This window comes from Centropristis striata, chromosome 11 (genome assembly GCF_030273125.1).
Source record: "Centropristis striata isolate RG_2023a ecotype Rhode Island chromosome 11, C.striata_1.0, whole genome shotgun sequence".
NCBI classification, from domain to species: Eukaryota; Metazoa; Chordata; class Actinopteri; order Perciformes; family Serranidae; genus Centropristis; species Centropristis striata.
In genome coordinates this window covers 38,900,061-38,920,324 of record NC_081527.1, presented here as the reverse complement: position 1 = coordinate 38,920,324, position 20,264 = coordinate 38,900,061, and the positions used below count along the sequence as shown (strand labels likewise).

At 39.0% G+C, this 20,264-nt stretch overlaps 1 protein-coding gene across 1 annotated transcript in view; it reads right to left on the bottom strand.

Moving 5' to 3' along the window:
* Positions 1 to 19,295, bottom strand: part of LOC131980852 (cadherin-12-like) — a 73,606-nt gene extending 54,311 nt beyond the window's left edge. Inside the window, exon 1 of the mRNA XM_059345160.1 lies at positions 19,224 to 19,295. The gene's annotated coding sequence lies outside the window, so the exon portion shown is untranslated. The remainder of the gene's footprint in view (positions 1 to 19,223) is intronic.
* Between the last annotated feature and the right edge of the window lie 969 nt (positions 19,296 to 20,264).

Genomic DNA, 20,264 nt, shown 5'->3' with positions numbered 1-20,264 from the left:
ATCAAATTGAATCTAATGAAACCTCCTTTTTCAAAACTTGTTTTTATTAGTTTCAATCATGCGCATCGTCTAAACATCTGAGACCTCAAACTGTTCCCTTCAACATCTGAGACAAAAAGATTACAAAATCACCAGCAAGGTGGGAAGTCACATTTACTCTCCACAGCATTATAATTATCCAAATATAACGATACAAACTGTTCTTTCCACCATTTCTTCCACCAATTCACCCCGAGTGTGATATCCACATTTAAACTGCCGTCAACCAGTAACTACGTCAGCAAGATGGAGGCGGAGGACAGTGTTGGATGTTTGAGGCCAGATCATGCAAGGAGCTCCCCAGGGACCAGCTGCAGACAATAACACCATATTTTAGGCTCTTTAAATGGATCTGAATGCAGGAATATATAGTTATATATAATATAATATATAATATATAGGACAGTTTTCACACATGATCCGTCTTTAAGCTGCCCAATTCAGCAGCAAAATCATAACATTTTCTGGGGCATAAAATTTTTCTGCTGTATCCACCAATCAGGGACAACCAGGAAAATCTGAACACACTACACACACACACACACATACACACACACACACACACACACACAGCCAGGCAGAGAGAAGGACTGCAGGCAGTGTATTTCACTAATAACTGCACGTGTCTGCAGTGTGGGAAGAAGTATCCAGATCTCTTACTGCAGTAAAAGTACTAATACACACTGTGAAATGACTCCACTACAGTAAAAGTCCTGCATTCAAAACATACTGGTGTAAAAGTAAAAAAGTATCACCAGGGCTAATTTTAACTACTTAATACTGTTAAGAGGTTTAATTAAAAATGACCACGTTACTTTAAATGTTTTTTATGTTAAATCTCGACCTGAAAAGTAACTAAAGCTGTCAGCTTAATGTAGTGGAGTAGAAAGTACAATATTTGCCTCCACAAATGGAGTAGAAGTATAAAGTTGCATGACATATAAATACTCAAGTAAAGTACAAGTACCTCTAAATTGTACTTAAGTACAGTACTTGAGTAAACGTACTTAGTTACTCTCCACCACTAGTATTGTTGATATATTTCTGACTTTCATGTGATGCACAAGCAGAATAAACTTGACAAGGAACAATCAAAGATGACAACAGAAGAACAATTCAGTCCGCCACAAAGAATAACGGCATGTTTCCAAAAGTCCACATCGTCTTTTGGGTCATGAAGGAAGTGTGTGTGCTCTGCTGCCCTTTACACCATCAGGCTGCCATGGATCAGTGCTCCCCGAGACAAGAGATGGAGGAAAGGCCTCTTAGGAGACACTTCCTGTGTGTGTGTGTGTGTGTGTGTGTGTGTGTGTGTGTGTGTGTGTGTGTGTTCTCCAGAGAGCCTTTAGTCCAGTCAGGCACATAACCTAACAGAGTATTAAAATCACTTTTAAAGGAGAAGCGTCGTGCTTCAGAGTGGATAACCTACTTCTCTCTGCAGAATGTTCTCCACTGGCTGCAGCACAATTATACATGTCACAGCAGATATTTCACTTCATGACATGCTCAAAATATCCAACATCTCTTGTATATTTGCAAAGATGTTGTCTTTATATGGGACACTGTAGCAGAGTATCAGGTAACAATCTGCTGACTAAAGACATTAAAGTGTGATTACATCTTAAAGTAACATTTCTCAGAACACAAAGCACTGGTGGAGCTCTCTGTGCCATTTGCACATAATTCATTTGGAAGAATTACAGCTATTTTATGGGATTTCTTGAATATAGTTTTATAGAATTTAAATTTGACCTTTATATGTTCATATTTGCAACTTATGTTTACATTTCCACGATCCAAAACTGTTCATTGAGCCTGTTTGTGGGTGTTATTGTAATAAATAGTTTAATTTTTCAACTCAAATTTCATAATTTTTGGGCTCAATGTGGTAATAGTAGTAGTAGTAGTAGTAGGTTAAAGGGAAAGAATAATCGTCAGATCATAAAGGTGAACTTGTGCTGAAAAAACGGATAGTAAATATTTTGTGGTATATCAAGGGCAAAATTAAAAGTATTCCAAAAATAGGCTCTGACCCCAGAGGGTTAAAAGTGGATTCATAGGTTTACAACTACTTAGTGTTCAGACGTTTTTTTCTTCCAGAGGGAGTAGCGGGCTCAAAACACTAAAATTACACTGAAATGATATGAAACTAGAAGAATCTATAGCATGCCAGGATATTGTGTTGGGAAGTTTTCTAAATAACACTGCAAAGTTAAAAAGGCATTTTGGTGATTTTCAAAGCGGTCATGTGACCTCTGACGTGCAGTTTAAGACAGAAACCACATCGTGTTTCTCATCTCGTACAAATGTTCTATTTCCACCCACTGTTCTCTTCATGTGGGATGATGTCAGTCACTAACTAGACACCGAGAGCATTCAGACGATGTGCAGCTTTCATAGATATATTGATAATAAGAGGGTTTCTCAGTGCTCATCATCCAATCGCTGAAAATACAGAAATCTCCAAAATGACCAAAGTTTTTGAACCCAAATCTCAGCATGGATTCTTCTATGTTGTTCCAAAGGTCTTGGTATGTTGATGTAATATTCTGGAGGGTTTTTCTGATTATTTCTATCCATTCTTGATATGAATAAAATTTTATTATTGAGCACCAAATGTATAAAGGTATCAACTCAAAAATTGCTGCAACAACTTCTGGGACACAGTTGAACGTGGAAATGGACTTCAGACGTTTACATCTCAATAGATTTCAATAAACAATTAATTCATTCATTTATTGTCATTATAATCAGATATTTTTGACCAGAACAACTTGACACACTCAGTTTAATCTTCAGGTTGACAGCTCTCAGATGATGTTCACCTCTTCTATGTGATATTAATTGTTGACCTGCTATCTCCCCCTAAACATCCACAAACACCACGTCTCAGAACAAAGAGGACCTTGAACACTTCGTGGTTAAATCTGCTGCGTTTTGCTTCCTGATGCCTCCATGTCATAGGAGGAGAAACAATCTACATTAGTCATAAATATTTCACTTTATTGTCTTTTTGGGGGAATCCCAGGATTATGACCTATTACAGTAAGATACATAACTAGAAACTGGACTATTGTGAATCAGTGACTGAGGTGTGAAGTCCTCCAGAGGTCAAAGTTCCTCTTCCTGTGTGTTCTGAGACTCTTTAGACTTGCTGTGATAGCATATTTGGAGTAAAAAATAAACTGCTTAAAAAGCAAACAGAGGCAAAGATGCATCTTTCTGAGCAGTTTTGCAACTTGAGCGAAAAATCGATGCTCATCTTGAGGCTTTGTGAGTCTATTCACACAGAGACAAGAGGGAAAAGGAGGCAGAAGAGTTCTTAGTGCATTATAACCTACTGTAGTATGTAAATCTGGACTGATTAACAAGGAATACGTTTTCTTATATTGATCTGCAGTCAGTGTGCTTCATGCTGCTCAGAGTCTGTTCTCACCTGCTGGAGAAGTTTGGGAGGATTGATTCATCAGATCAATACAGCTGTCTACAGGCTCACCGAGCATATTTAACCCTTTGTCAGGCAAAAAAACACATCTGGTAACTTCAGTGACACTCGACCTTGTTGTCTAGTCCTTGAAATCTAGTCGTGGCATTGCATGCTGGGAAATAGTCAAGATGGTCCGATACTGATGCTACTACGAAATATTACAGAGCAAGGTCTCTGATGCTATCTGAAAGAGTAGTTCTATTTTCATAAATACAAGTCTATGTGTTTTGGAGTTTTTTTCATGAATGAGTGCCCGAACGGCTGCAACCGATTTGTTTTGTTTTTTCAACAAAGGACTCCGATTGTTTTTTTTAATATGCCGAGAGCTGGATCTACATCGAGTTAACAGCGGTGATTTCAACCGGGTTTTCTGTCCGAGGCGTGGCGGGATCGGAGAGGACGCCAAATCCTCCATCTTCATCTTCATCTTCTTCGTGGAAGAGTCGCACCTGGAGGAGAACAGCCTGAACAGCGCGCAGTGACCATACATTACACAAACATACTACCCGGGTAGCATAGCATAGCATAGCATAGCATAGCATAGCATAGCATAGCGTAGCATAGCATAGCATAGACATATACTGACTAGACTTGGACTGACACGGATTAAAACTGAACTTTGGACTGGACTCATTGAACTTTGATATCAGAACAGCCACAAGCTATCAGAGGACAATTTATTCTATATTTGTTATTATTTTTCTATTATTAATTCCATTGGGAATTATGAATCTAAACTGAATTCACTTTTTGTTGTTGTGGGAATAAACATTTGTGTTTACTTCATATACTAACCTCCCCTCACTCCTTGAGTCGGATTAGAGTACAGTATTTTACAGTATTATATCTTTAGTGGTCTTAACAAAGAGAGTTACATATATAATGTTATATATAACTTTATTGACGAGTGTGATGAAGATCTGGTGGATGAGTGTTTCCTGGCGTGCTGATGGAGCATGAATGTGAGAAACGCCACGTGGAATAAGCTGCTCAGAGCTTTTGTGGTGAACACTCAGCCAAACAGACAGGTGTCTCCTGTAATATTCCATGCACCACTTAGCACTAAGTAGCTAATTAATGAGCCTGTCAATCACACGTCACAGCGACACGGGGAGGAGCGGAGTGGGTTTCCACGTTTGGAAGTTTAGGAAGCAGGAAAATATCCCAGAAACAGCTGGAAGACATTACAGCGACACACAAGCAGCTATATAGATACAGTTTAGTTATAATAAAATGAGTTAATGATCTTATAATTAAAATAAAAGCAGAGGTTTATTACAAAACTCAGATGTTTTGCTCAATTACGATTTTCTTATTTGGCTGTTCACATGGTTGCCTAAATGCAGTAGTGGAAAGTATTCAGATCCTTTACTTCAGTAAAAGTACTAATACACGCTGTGAATTTGTTTTATATTTTCTAAATATGTTATTAGATTATTATTATTGATGCTTTTATGCAAGCAGCATTTTAATTCTCTCAAGACAGGGCTCATTTAATTTAGTGTTATGAGGTTTAATTAAACAAAAAGTCTCATCACTTTAAATGTATCATGTTTTAATGTTAAATCTCAGCCTGTAAAGTAACTGAAGCTGTCAGCTAAAGTATAAAGTTTCATAAAATGGAAATACTCAAGGAAAAGTACAAGCACCTAAAAATCATACTTCAGTACAGTACCTGAGTAAATGTACTTAGTTACTTTTCACCACCGCCTGATTTAGGCCTTTAACAGTCGTCAGAGTGGACAGCTCCTGGTGCTGAACTGAAGAACAATAACAAAGACTCTCTTGCTGTGTCCAGAAGTAAAGATGGCTGCTGTCGTCAGCGTTTAAGGTGAAAACTCCTGATGAGAACAAGAAGGACGAGGAGGAAGAAAGCAACATTTTAACTATGGCTAGTTTCAATTTTTCTTATAATTATCTGAAAAAAGAGACTGAGACTGGACATTAATGTAGCCATCAGTCTGTGTGTGTGTGTGTGTGTGTGTGGTCATTGTCGACCTAGAGTGAAAGTCACATGACTGTTGAGACTGAGGTTCATATGAAAGATATGAGCAAAGACATGATGTCTGAACATAGCCTATATTGTCCATAGGAGTGAATGAGAGCGTCTGTCCAGTGAGTTTGGATGGGCGGTTAAGGATAGTGAATAATTGAATGAAATCCGTAATGTTGTTTTCTGCCCAACACTGCTTATTAATATAAAAAATATTAATATAGTATAAATAAATAATGTAAAACTATTAAAACTTTAAAAAGTAGAATATCAGTAAAGACCCTGAAGGTTAGTAAATTGCCTGTTTTACTGCATTTGTCTGATCTATTAGATGTCATCCATTATGTTTATACATTGTAGATTTTATTTAACACTTCACAAAGAATTGTAACACATCAGGCATGTACCTGTGTGTGCCTGCAGACAGGAATGTGTGTATGTTTATGTGTTATAGCAGGACCATCCAGGCCCGGCTCAGTGAGACTTAAAGAGCCAGACAGCGTCACAGTGATTCAGGCTCAGAGCGCCGACCAGCAGCAGCAATTTATAACTTTTAGCTCAAATACAGCACAGAGAATAGTACTGTCTGTGTGTGTGTGTGTGTGTGTGTGTGTGCGTGTGTGCGTGTGTGTGTGTTTGTGTGTGTGTGTGTGTGTGTGTGTGTGTGTGTGTTTGAGAGGAACAGAGACTATAGGTAAAGAGACATGTTGTGCATTTTGGTGCATATTTGATCCCATTTTATATTTAGAATCACTCACTCATCAGACCCACTCTTCATTACATTACATATGTAGACAACAACAACACAATGTTTTCCTGCAGTAATATTATTGATGACATGGAGCTCAGTAACATCAGGGTTCCATCCATCCATACAGTAACATCGGGGTTCCTCCAGTTTAATCACAACACGGACTCGTGCAATATCAAATTTGCAGGAACGAGTAAAATTTTCGAAAGGCAAAGTCTTTAAACATACCATTCGTGATTTAGAATTCTGGTGCTGCAGTAACTTTTTTTTTTTATTATTATGCTTGTTAACATAGAAACACAACAGTCTTGTGGGTGATTTAACAATAATAGCTTTGTGTTATGGCCATATTTAAATATTTAAACCTTTTGTCTGAGAAATTATGTTTTTTTAATCACTTTGGTCTGTAACTTTACACACTGCACATGTTTATGTAGCAGACTGCAGTCAGGAGCTCAACCTCTCTGTTGTTTATCCCTAAAGATGATGTCATATACATTATATAACCTTGAATACTTAATACTGCAAATGTTAAATGTTATTGATGAAATGAGTTAAAGTCACTAGTGGTCAGTAAAAGGCACGGTGGAGGAATGCAGCATAGGTAGAACTTCAAGTGCAAATAATGGAAAACTAAACTCCAGATAAACATTTGATCTCTACAAAGATCTGCAAACATTTCTTCAAGCTAAAACATTCATTCACACTCAAAACTGTCTCACACAATTAGTTCAGAGAATAATTATTGCTTATATAATTATTAATTAATAATTATTAATTGTAATTATATAACGTCACCAGCCCACTGTAAGCCTCCTCAATTCAATTCCACTAGGTCGTGTAATGACTTTGTTTCTTTTTTATCTGAAAAATTCCAAATAATTGTCAAACCATCAGAGCTTCCTTACTTAAGTTAAACAACACGGGCAGGAATTTAAAATAAATTTGGCAAAGATGAATCACTTTGATATCAAAGATCTCAAAACTCTCCAAGAAGTTTTTTACGTTTTAATTCCTCTACCTGCTGTCTCGAGGTTTTAAAGAAACCATAAAAACTTATAAATGCAAACCAGAGAACCAAGAGAACCAAGAGAACAAACCAGAGAACCAAGAGAACAAACCAAAGAACCAAGAGAACAAACCAGAGAACCAAGAGAACAAACCAGAGAACCAAGAGAACAAACCAGAGAACCAAGAGAACAAACCAAAGAACCAAGAGAACAAACCAGAGAACCAAGAGAACAAACCAGAGAACCAAGAGAACAAACCAGAGAACCAAGAGAACAAACCAGAGAACCAAGAGAACAAACCAAAGAACCAAGAGAACAAACCAAAGAACCAAGAGAACAAACCAGAGAACCAAGAGAACAAACCAGAGAACCAAGAGAACAAACCAGAGAACCAAGAGAACAAGGAATCCAAAGGTTTCACTGATGTATCATCAAGTGATACTGACCAAACGTCATTATTTCCAAAATAATTCATTGTTTGTCCAACTACTCTAATTTGTTAAACAGTTAAATGTAACACACACACACACACACACACACACACACACACACACACACACACACACACACACACAGTGTGGAGCAGATGTGTTGAACTGATCTGAATGAGTTGCTCTTTGCTTGGTTTGTGCTCCGGCCCTTTAAGGATCAGCTGACTGATGGAGTCCCCACACAATCACTGTTTAACTCAGTCAACTCCTTTTATAGGTGTAAATTATTATGTAATTTCCTTGTATATGTGTAGGCTTTGACAACACACCCACATGCTTGTGTGTGTGTGTGTTTGTCTTCATATAGTTGTGAGGACCAACCCATGGCAGAATACCAACATTGTGAGGACATTTGTAGTTGTGAGGACATTTTTTCCAGTCCTCACAAAGAAAATGCTAGGATAGCCTCTAAAGGCCTTAATTAATCATCTGTATGAATTGCAGGGAAGGTCCTAACAGAGATGGTAAACCCTGAAATGTGTGTGTTGGGCTAGGGGAAGTGGTGGTCCTCACAACTACACAAAGACATGTATGTGTGTGTGTGTGTGTGTGTGTGTGTGTGTGATGATGTAATGGGGTAAAGCCATTGTGTTTTCATGCAAACATAAACCAGTGTCATGGTATTCGGGTCAGCCAAAGTGAGTTAAGTGTTCCAAAAACAAAAACCAGCATGTGCATCATATTTTCATATTATTCTGTTTTTCTGGACATTATGATAGTAACACTCACACATTGTACCAAAAGAAGTGTCACTTTCTAAGATAGCCACTTGACCGGATTACTTTACTAAAATTATTCTGCTGAAGCTTCATATGAGACTCAAATAATGTTTAGAATGTTTTGTAGCGGTGCCAGTCAGATCTGACAATTTCCTTTTGTATTTTTGATTAGTCAAACTTACACAGGACCCATGCCTACCATGCATGGACCCCACTAACAACCAGAAATTAAGCAACCTTTTCCAAAGGCGACCCATTAAACACAAAACACACACACACACACACACACACACACAAGAATTTGCAATTCAACACAGTGTATTATACAATTCAGTGTCCCAAATACAACCCATAATTCACACAGCCAAAACACCAGAAATAGTCTCTTTCTTCCAACCAAAAGTTCTCCTCTTCAGGTATCCAATAAATAAACAAAATAGTCAGTTTTTTGAAATAAAAGTTGGTCGACCAAAACCCAAACTAAGTGCCGCCTCCAGCCTCTAATAAACCAGCTTTGTTACCTGCCGGTTGGCGGCAGACGTTGGAGGAGGACCCTCGGTTGAAGTAGGAGTTCTGGAGTTCTGGAGTTTTGGAGCCAGTGGATAAATCCGAAGGTGAGAAGTAAAATACAACACGGACTGAAACCCGCTGCCAGGGATTGGCAGGCTGACGGAGCAGACTCTGGACGGACTAGACCTCCTCAGTAGCCGCGGGCCGCCATCTTGAATTCCCCATACCACCATTTTTGTAATTTGCTGATCAGAGGGCGAGCTGAGTGCGGGTTAGGGTTAGGGTTAGGAGTCTTAATGGCCAGTGAGATTAGTGGCATTCATCACAAACTGAATATTGAGGTTTTCCCTCGTTACAGTGCAGAAAAACGGGATTTATCAGTGGAATCCACTGGGTTTTTTACAGCACACCTGTCAAAACTGGTTTACTGTCTTACTCAATAGGGGGGATGTTTTTTATTATTGTTATTGCTAAAGCTTCTGCATAGTTGTAAGCATAATTTTTTAGAAAGCATGAATGTGTATGTGCCCGTATACATGCATAGTTGTTCTGTTTTTTCTGGTATGAAAATGATTTTATAGCTGCCGGGTCAAAAAAGATTTGTACCCTGTTGGTGTACAGATTTCATGGAAATATGAACAAAAGAAATGTTTACTTTTTCTCATGTTGGGGTCATTCTAGGAAAAGTAATCGCATTTCAAGTAGAGAAAAGATCATTAAGGGAGTTTTCTCTGCTGTTAAACATGGTGGTGGGTCATTTTTTTACCCCTAAGACAACACAAGAATACTTTGTTATATATTAGCTCAAAGGAAACACTCCATCATCAGTCCATGTGCAATAACCTATATGTGTTCATTCTATGTTCAAAAATCTTGATATTTACGCTGATAATATAATTTTATAACATTTAATAATGACAATAAATCAAGTGAATGGCAGAGAAAGAGAGAGAGAGAGAGAGAGACAGAGAGAGAGAGAGAGAGAGAGAGAGAGAGACAGAGAGAGAGACAGAGAGAGAGAGTGAGACAGAGAGAGAGAGAGAGAGAGAGAGAGAGAGACAGAGAGAGAGACAGAGAGAGAGAGTGAGACAGAGAGAGAGAGAGAGCGAGAGAGAGAGAGAGACAGAGAGAGACAGAGAGAGAGACAGAGAGAGACAGAGAGAGAGACAGAGAGAGAGAGAGAGAGAGAGAGAGACAGAGAGAGAGAGAGAGAGACAGAGAGAGAGAGAGGGAGAGAGAGAGAGCGAGGGTGAGACAGAGTCAGGTTTAGATCCCAGGACCCAGAAGTCATCAATCTTCCTCTGAGGTGGAACCGGCTGCTCTGCTGCTGCTGCATGATGCCAAAGTTTTCCTCCCATTCATTTCCATGTATCACCATCATTTCCCTCACTGTGGCAAGAGCAAGTTATATAGATAGAACGTTCTTATTTATGTACTTATTCACGGTCTGCTGCAGCCTGCACGGTTCCCTGAGAGCTTCATCATATCTGAAGGACAACATCTCCTCCTTTTCTATATTTATGTAGTATGCAGAACATGCAGTATGTATGAGCTGCAGTTTGGATTTAATGCAGCCGGTCTTCTTTAATGCCTAAAAGAATTTCTTCAGAAAACAATTCAACTTCATTCAATCAAGCTATGAAGTCAAAGGATCTCTCCATGAACCTAAAACTGAGTCCCATCTTAACAGGACAAAGGTTATTCAGGCAGAAGCAAAAGAAAATTATCGAAAATGTTTTGAAAAAAAACCCTAAAAACCTGCATGAACGAATCACACTGTCAGTAATCTAGATTAGGTTCACCTAGGTTCACATTAAACATTAGGGATGCACAAATATTGTTTATGACCCAAATTCAAGTTTCATCTTATGTACATAGCACCATTGGTGGAAGAAGTATTCAGATCCTTTACTGCGGTAAAAGTACTAATACCACACTGTGAAATGACTCCACTACAGTAAAAGTCCTGCATCCAAAACTTACTGAAGTAAAAGTACAAAAGTATCAGCATCAAACTGTATTTTTTATTTTATTTTTATTGATTTTAACCTTTATTTAACCAGGTCGGTCCCACTGAGACACAAAGACCTGTTTTTCAGGGGAAGCCTGGCCGAGACAGCAGCAGGTTAAAAGTTACAACAATAAGACAGACAGTGCATCATGACAGAACAGACAATAAAACATGGACGTACAGTAAAATACAAGCATCCAGACAACACAGTAAGATAGGCATGGACAATACAAGATCATGACATCATAAAAAACTAGTGCAAAGGCAATACGAGTCTGCTTCCAGATCTCTCAAGAGTTTTTTAGGGGATGTGAGCGTAATAAGGTCCTGCAGATTGAGACTCTGGAGCAGATTCCAGGATGAGGGAGCCTGATACATAAAAGCCTGTTTACCGGGTACGGTGCAGACTTTGGGAACAGTCAACAGTATGTGTTGTTGGACAGACTGTAGGTGCTGTGGGTCCTGATAATGTAGTCACACAGGTATGTGGGGAGTAAACCTAGAATGGCCTTATAAAGAAACAATGCCAGTGAGTCAACCTGCGAGTCACTCAACCCGGCATATAAGGAGCAGTGATGTGTTGGAGCTTTGCAGCCTGTAACAAACCTCAAGGCACCATGATGGGACACAGTATCAAGGGACTGAAGACAATGTACAGGGGCATGCATATACAACAGATCACCATAGTCAACCACAGGGAGGAAGGTAGCAGAAACTAGTGTTTTCCTTGCAGCAAAGGAGAAACATGACTAGTTCCTGAAGAAGAAGCCCAGCTTAATTTTCAGCTTTTTGATTAGCCTCTCAATGTGGGTTTTGAAAGTTAGGCGGTCATCAATTAAAATTCCCAAGAACTTATAATGTGTAACCAACTCGATCTGGTTTCCCTGCAATGAAAATATGCTGGGTGGAGGATCACTGAACATCATTAGTTTAGTTTTAGAGACATTTAAAACAAGTTTCAGTTTGATCAGTTGGGATTCCAAAAGATTAAAAGCTGTCTGCAAATAGTCAAAGGCTTGATTTAGAGTTGAACCACAGTAATATAAAACCGTATCATCGGCATAGAAATGAAATTTGGCATTGGCATTTAAAGTATCAAAAGTAAAAGTACTCGTTATGCGTAATGGACCCACTCAGATTGTTTTATATTCTAAATATAGTATTGGATTATTATTATTATTATTATTGATGCATTTATGTATGCAACATTTTATTTTTTTCAAGATAGGACTCATTTTAAATACTTAATAGACTGTTAGAGGTTTCATTTATAAAAATAGCTAATCACTTAAAATGCATCATGTTTTTTATGTTAAATCTCGACCTGTAAAGTAACTAAAGCAGTCAGCTGAATGTAGTGGAGTAAAAAGTACAAGATTTGCTTCAAAATGTAGTGGAGTAGAAGTATAAAGTTACATAAAATGGAAATACTCAAGTTACCTCAAATACAGTATTTGAGTTAATGCACTAAGTTACATTCCACCATTGCACCTATACAATACTGACCTACACTGCATTTTAGCTCTCTCCCTGTGTGTGTGTGTGTGTGTGTGTGTGTGTGTGTGTGTGGCTCTGAAGATGTTATTATTATTGATCAGTTGGTTCACCACATTTGAGGAAAAAGAAAGGAAATCCATCAAAATATTCCAGTCTGGGCCAGATATTCACGGTTCCAGAGAACGGATCCCCAGACGTTCTCTGTCACCACCAGGTCGACATGTTGTCCTTCAGTGCAAAGTCAGAATGGTCAGCGTCCCAGAAGATCTCCACGCTAAACAGCAGAAACGTTTGTCTCTGCACCATCCAGAACCACCACACGCTGTCCTCAGATATGACCTACAGGAACATTTCTACACATCATTATACATTAAAAAAAGGTTCCCTGTTAAAAAAAAAAGATGAAGTTTTGTTGAATTAAGGCTACAAAAGCATTTCTCTAAGGTTAGGGCAAAAAATCTCAAAGTACAAGACTCTAGTACAGTTAAATCCTTGTTACGGTTCGTTTGGTTGCTTGTGAAAGCTCCAACCGGTGCCAGACCACCGGCAGGAGGATCTCTAGCACGGTTCGATTCACTGTGAACGTAACCGACCAGAGTCAGACCCAACAAAGGGAATGGACCCAAACACAGTGGACTGTGTGCGACCTGCGCGGTGAGATGTACACAGATAAAAGCATAAAGATGTCCTTCAGTTTCTCTCTGTAGGCTAGCACTGAGCTAAAGCTAACACAGCAGAATTATCAACATATTACTCAAAATGACTGAATATTTCCTTGGTGGTAGAAGCATCAAGGCTCTCCTTCTCTGGTTCTACAGCTGTCTGATCACATCTCTGTGGAAATAATGGATCAACAGGTTGTTATCGGCCCGGAGCCAACAGGAGCTCCTCGTTCTCTCCATGTTAGTTTAGTGAACAGCAGATTACGGCTCCACGTTGCTTTGTTTACTTCCCTGTTTAAATTCTTCACCACCAACTTTCCAACCAATAAGAAATAATAGTGAGACTAGATTTCCAGCCCTCTGCCTCCATAAATGCCCCTCTTCTAATCTTTTTTACATCTTACATTTCTGCTCTGTGAAAGCAAAACAGACTAAATACAAAACTAATCAATTGTATCAATTTTGCTCTGATTCAGACGAACCAAAGAGACTGAGGTTGTGAAAGCGCCCTAAAAAGTAAATAAAAAAATAATAATTGTGATGTACAGAAGTTAAGTGATAATGTTTTCACATGGGACACAAGCCAGTTCTCCGTGGTGAAAGTCCAGAGTACGTGTTTTATACTCCACCTGGTCGTCGTTTCTCATAACTACGGCCACTAGAGACGGGAGGACACACTCCACCGTAGATATGTTGTATATATATATATATATATATATATATATATGTGTATATATGACACAGTGGGTGAGCACTAGTGATGGGACGGACTGCCGAAGCTTTAGAGTGTGTCCAGAAATCCAGTCAGTCTTTCATGAAGCGCGTATCGAGGCTTGTTTCTTTAAGGGTGAGTGATTTGAAGCCTTGCTGGTGCAGGGAATGGTTTGAGTGTTGGAGTGATTTATGAACATAAAGCACAATGGAACCCCGCAAAATTGAGTCCAAGTACAGTGGAAAACATATTTTTTCTTAATAAAAATGAATAAAGTCATCATCACCCCAGTATTCATAATTACAATCACTGACTAATCTTTGGAAAACAGTTTTAACATAAACATCTCATGTCATTTTGGATTTATTCAAACTTTGACTGAAATCATCCTCACACATTTTTTGACATTAATAAATTCTTACCATTACCCCCACCTTAATCAAAAACAGACTGAATGAATGGATGAACGAACAACTCAAAGTCAAATTAAATAGTTCTTGGCAGTGATTATTCCCATGCTGACACTGTCACAAATAGTTGAAATGACAATAAAGGTTGTGACCAGCAGGAGGGTTGTGAACACATGAAGCCTCCAGAAATTCACCTTTTTTTAACCAACAGGATGGAAAGCTTCAAGGCTTCATCTGGACATCACTATCCAATGTAAACAAAGTGGGTGAGAACACATTATTTGTCCCCATTTTATCATTGTAGCATTTCACATTATTTTAACTGCTTGTTCTGTTAATATTTAACCTATTCTATCCTGGCTCTGTGTGTGTTAGACTGTTTGGTTAAATTAAAACACTTTCTTGTCTTGTTAAGTTTAGTTCAGTCAATAATTCCTCTCATACTCACCGTGTGCTCAGGAGTAAAAGGAGACTCCCAGCCACTTCCTGCTTTCAAACCCCGAGTGACATCATCAGTGATGCACACACACACACACACACACACACACACACACACACTGCTGGATGCAGTAAACTTATTGAGACCTGAATAGTTTTGTGTCTTTAGGTATTTTGCAGTGACGTATGCTCTCTTTGCTCTCTGTTTCAGTGGTTTGATGGAGCTTTCTGAAGCTCTATTCTGAGTCTGTTCTGTAAATATTTTTCTTGTAAATAATAAATACAGCAACGTCTGGTTAGGCCCCGCCCACTTCAGGATTAAAGCCATTTTGGATACAAAGAGTTGAAGGGTTTTCAGATGTAAACGCTTCAAGCTGCAGGGCTGAATGGTAATGATTATTGATTCTCAGCGAGAGGGAAGACTCATTTAAACACCATGAAACACTTATAATCTGATCTGGCTGCAAATTAAAATGTATGAAAACCTATAACACACACACATGGAAAATCAAAGCATGACTGAAGTCATGCAGCAGAGTCGGTGAGAGGAATGTTTCCATGGGTGAAATAAATAAATAACAGGTAGCATTTAAGACTGACCAGCACTAATACTGAGCAAACCGTGGAAAGCTTTTATGAATCATTTAGTGCTTTTGTCAGTTGTGAAACTGGTTCCTGTCAGAGACTGAGAGTCACTTTAATGCTGTCTCAGTTTCATATGATACCAGTATGTCCAGTTTATTCATAAAAGTGAGCGCTATTAGGGCAAAGTATGAAATAAATAAATAAATATGGACCCGGGGGAGGGGGGTAATATTTCGAGAAAGTTGCAGATTTATGAGATTAAAAGTAACTATATAACCGGTTGGTCTTTGAAGCCCCTCTTCTCTTCTGATCTTGACGATCAGTTAATTTGATGATCAGTTAATTTGATGATCGTATTGTATCCTGCTGTTGAATCGCCCGTAGATGTAAGCAGCGATATATTTCATCTGTTCATTGTGTTGGAGTTCCTGATGCAGAAAAGCTCTCACCTCATCCACATCAGAGTGTTTTCTTCTGAAGGCCCAATGCACAGCAACGTCTCTTCAAATCCAGATACTCCTGATAATACGGTGATTCTGGGCTATAACCACAAGCATTTCCTTATTGATAAATCAGATTGTAAAGTATAATTGGATGAAGTCAGTTGTCTGGCTTTAGTTGTTACATTGCTTTTAGCCCTCTGCTCTCATTTGTCTTTGACTGTCAAAGCACTTTGTAAAAAGCTTTTTTTAAAATCTGCTTTACAAATTAATAAATGAAGTTATTATTAAATGATCTCAGACTCAGCCCAGAAGGTTAGTTGCTTTAGACCCTCACAGGGCTCAGATTATAACTAGATAAGTCATTCTGAATGAGCAATCTGCTCCACCTGTTGCTGAGGACAAACACTGCTGAGTCAGCAGCTTCACATCGTTACATTCAGAGTGTTAAATATAGATTCTGGGATAAACTGTGTTACATCTTCCCTCCCACAGTGTTTTACTGCACCTCATTTCTACCTGGTGGAGAGGTCATTAGCATGGTGATGAACACCAGAATAGGAGAAACCACGGGGAGTTCTGAGTCACATTAAAGTGTCTGGTCATTAGAACATGAATCCCTCAGCAGCTAGCAGGTTAGTTTAAACTACTGTATGTCCTCTAGCTGAGATATTCTAACTCCATCTCTCCAGAAGAAAGATCACTTATGCATTTTGCCAACAACACACTCCAGTTCTGATATTTTATTTAACACAAATAGACATTTCAGGTGAATACCTGCATACAGTATCAGCAGGCTGAGTAATACTTCTACTGATATCTCACTATATTCAGACAGAAACAGTTTGAAACACATTGTGGTGTAAAGAATCCTCCCAGCATGAACTGGGACCATGGATCGATGGAAATAAGCCTTATATTATGTGGAGTCCTGCAAGTTATCCTTCATTTGTTGTTACACAATTAGTTATTAGGAGCAAATATAGTTAGAGCACAAGTTATGTGGGATTATGTCTGTAATGTAAAGAGCATGTAAACCTGTCACAATAATCAATATATCTACTTATCATTCAATAAACAAAAATGGACACAATAGTTTTTCCAGACTCGATAAATTGTCGTTTACATGCGTGTGTGTTTACATAAATCATCAACAATCAGTCACGCTGCTTCTTTCCCTCTCCTGTCACACACACACACACACACACACACACACACACACACACACACAGACACACACACACACACACACACACACAGAAACACACACACACACACACACACACACACACACACAGAAACACACACACACACACACACACAGACACACACACACACACACACACACAGACGGTGTAGACATGTTGAAGCAGGTAAAGCAGAGGGAAAGGAAGAATTAGCGTATTCTGACGGCCGTAGTTGTACAATTACAGAAAGTTGAGTGTCATAATTGAATTATTTCCAAAGCCTGATGCCACAGCGGCGCTCTGGGAACATTTAGGACATTTAGGATTGAAGCCAGATGACCACGGGGAGCCCGCTAACATCAACCAGCTGGTATGTCAAATTTGTATGAAGATAGTTGCAACAAAAAGTGGCAACACAACAAACCATTTAAATCACAACCATCCCAGCTGGGAACATTAACACAGTGGAGCGCCCTCCACTTCCAGACAACTTGCAATTAAGGAAACCTTTGCCAAAAAATGCAAATATAAACGTGAAACAGCACAAAATGGCGCGCGCTAACAGATAGCGTTACTCGCTTTATAGTTAAAGAAATGCAGCCATTCAACACTGGAGAAACCAGATTTTAGAAAAAAGATAAATGAAGTGGACTTATATATCACTTTTATCCAAAGCACTTTACACTCCAGACTGCACTCATTCACCCATTCACATTCAATGAAGTTATTATTAAATGATCTCAGACTCAGCCCAGAAGGTTAGTTGCTTTAGACCCTCACAGGGCTCAGATTATAACTAGATAAGTCATTCTGAATGAGCAATCTGCTCCACCTGTTGCTGAGGACAAACACTGCTGAGTCAGCAGCTTCACATCGTTACATTCAGAGTGTTAAATATAGATTCTGGGATAAACTGTGTTACATCTTCCCTCCCACAGTGTTTTACTGCACCTCATTTCTACCTGGTGGAGAGGTCATTAGCATGGTGATGAACACCAGAATAGGAGAAACCACGGGGAGTTCTGAGTCATTTCTGCAATAAATTTATTTTCATATGAACTGTCATTAGTGGCGCTATCGAGTGGCTGCAGTAATTATGAGTGACGATGTAGGTGGAAATGACGTGACATGTAAAAGAAAAGGGGAGTGAAGATACGATAAGAAGGTGTAGGATTAAGTATAAATGATTCACACCTCTATTATCTTTAACCTTCCTCTTATGTTAGCTTTCTGTTACTAGCTCTTATGTTAGCGGGTCGGTTTTAACCCTTAAATGATCCATAAAATACCCCTAAAACAATTATTTATCATCCAGTTTGTGTCTTACGTCTTAGTGACCTTGGTATGCTTCCTTATACATTAAAAGATTAGTTTTAATATTTTTTGTGTGGTCCCCTGGGCCTTTTTGGTAGCATACCCCTCGTTTCAATTAAAAAAATAAAATAAAATGAACCTCAAGAGAATTATATAAAATAAAAGGTTGTAATGTTACCTCACTATTACTGAGGGGTATTAGAAGACATCTCAAATTAATGTTTCATTTTAATATTAACTATGGTAACATATATGCTGTTACGGGTCAATTTTGACCTGTATATCTTTCATTAAATATTGTTTTATAATCTTATATTCTAACTGAAACAACAAAAACGTTATCATTTTGACCAGGGAATTTTATTATTTAGTGAAATTGATTTTTTTGTTTTTATTTTGTCTAACTAGAGGTCCCTGACAAAAATCAAAAAGCCTTGATGGAATAAGCAAAAGTTGTGTGGTACTTTTATGCATTTAAAACCTAAAACGTGTCGGTGGCGACCTGAACACAAGAGAAAGGTTAAAGTAATGCTTCACCTTTATGTTTACGCATCAATCTGCCTCAGTCATCTCTAACTTCTCCACTCCACTACAACTATTATTGTGGAAGTTCAGCGTTCAATCAGGCTTCACATCACACAGCCATGAAGTGATCAAAGGCTTGAACAGAGGCATGTTCTCCCACAGAGCCAACAGCTCCGCTGCTTACGAATGCACAACATGTCCTTAGTGCAGCTCCTCTTCTTTAGCTGTCACTTCTTTAATTGATTTAAGAGAGCCCCGAGGCTCCAGCCCCCTAAGGCTTAGTGTCCCACCTCTCACGTTAAATACTTCAGGAATAACCTCGATACTTGGAAACACAGGAAATCAATCATCGTTAGGCTAACAGACAAGTTCCTTTAGAGACTCGTCGGTTTGTTTTCTCATCAACAAGCGTAGTGTGAAGAGTGAAAAACCAGCCACTCACCTCACACAATCCTCTCAGTGTCCCTGCTGCTGAGGAGAATAAGTCCAATATTCCCAGTAGCTCCTTCAGTGGCCATCACTCTCTCCCTCCGTCCACCCTGGTGAACTAAACGCATCTATCTGCCCTCTTCCCTCTCTCGCCTCTCTCTGTTTATCCTCTCAGCTCTCTTTATCTTTTACCCTCTAAGTCCCTCCCTCTATCTCTCTCTCTCTCCCTCTCTCTCTCCCTCTCTCTCTCTCTCTCTCTCTCTCTCTCTCTCTCTCTCTCTCTCTCCCTCCCTCCCTCCCTCTCTCTCTCCCTCCCTCCCTCTCTCTCTCTCTCCCTCTATCTCTCTCTCTCTCCCTCTCTCTCTCTCTCTCTCTCTCTCTCTCTCTCTCCCTCCCTCCCTCTCTCTCTCTCTCTCTCTCTCTCTCTCTCTCTCTCTCTCTCTCTCTCTCTCCTCCCTCTCTCTCTCCCTCTCTCTCTCTCCCTCTCTCTCTCTCTCTCTCTCTCTCTCAGTACTTTCATCCAAACCTCTCTCAGTTCTCTCTCTCTGTTATTCATTCTAGGTTTTCCTCTAAAATTCAGATTTGATAGCATGTGATCGTACTGTGTTGCTTAATTAAGTTATAAACAATGTCAAATGATTCAGAATTTTTTTATCATTTCAAAATATGAAAACATCAAAGTTGTGTTAATGCTTCTTTCACAATAGTTTATAGATTTATGGATTTGCATGAAAAAGCTGCTTAAACTCGCTTGAGGTGGTTTTTGTGCTGAATGGGAGATGGAAATGATTTTTCTGATTTAGCCAAACCTGCAGGAAAACCCAAAAGAATATGAAGAAGAAGCTGTTTCTGCTCACAACCTGCAAATATGATTAATAGTCATTAGAAATTATTAGCAGCCTCTTTTTTGTTTCTCTCACATGCAATCTCTACTTCTTCTCCTCCTGTTTACTGTTAGATTATCTGACAGCAACGCAATACACTGCCATCTACTGACCAAACTGAGTTACTGCAGTTTTGTTTATTGGCTCTGAAGCAGCTGATGGAAACGTCC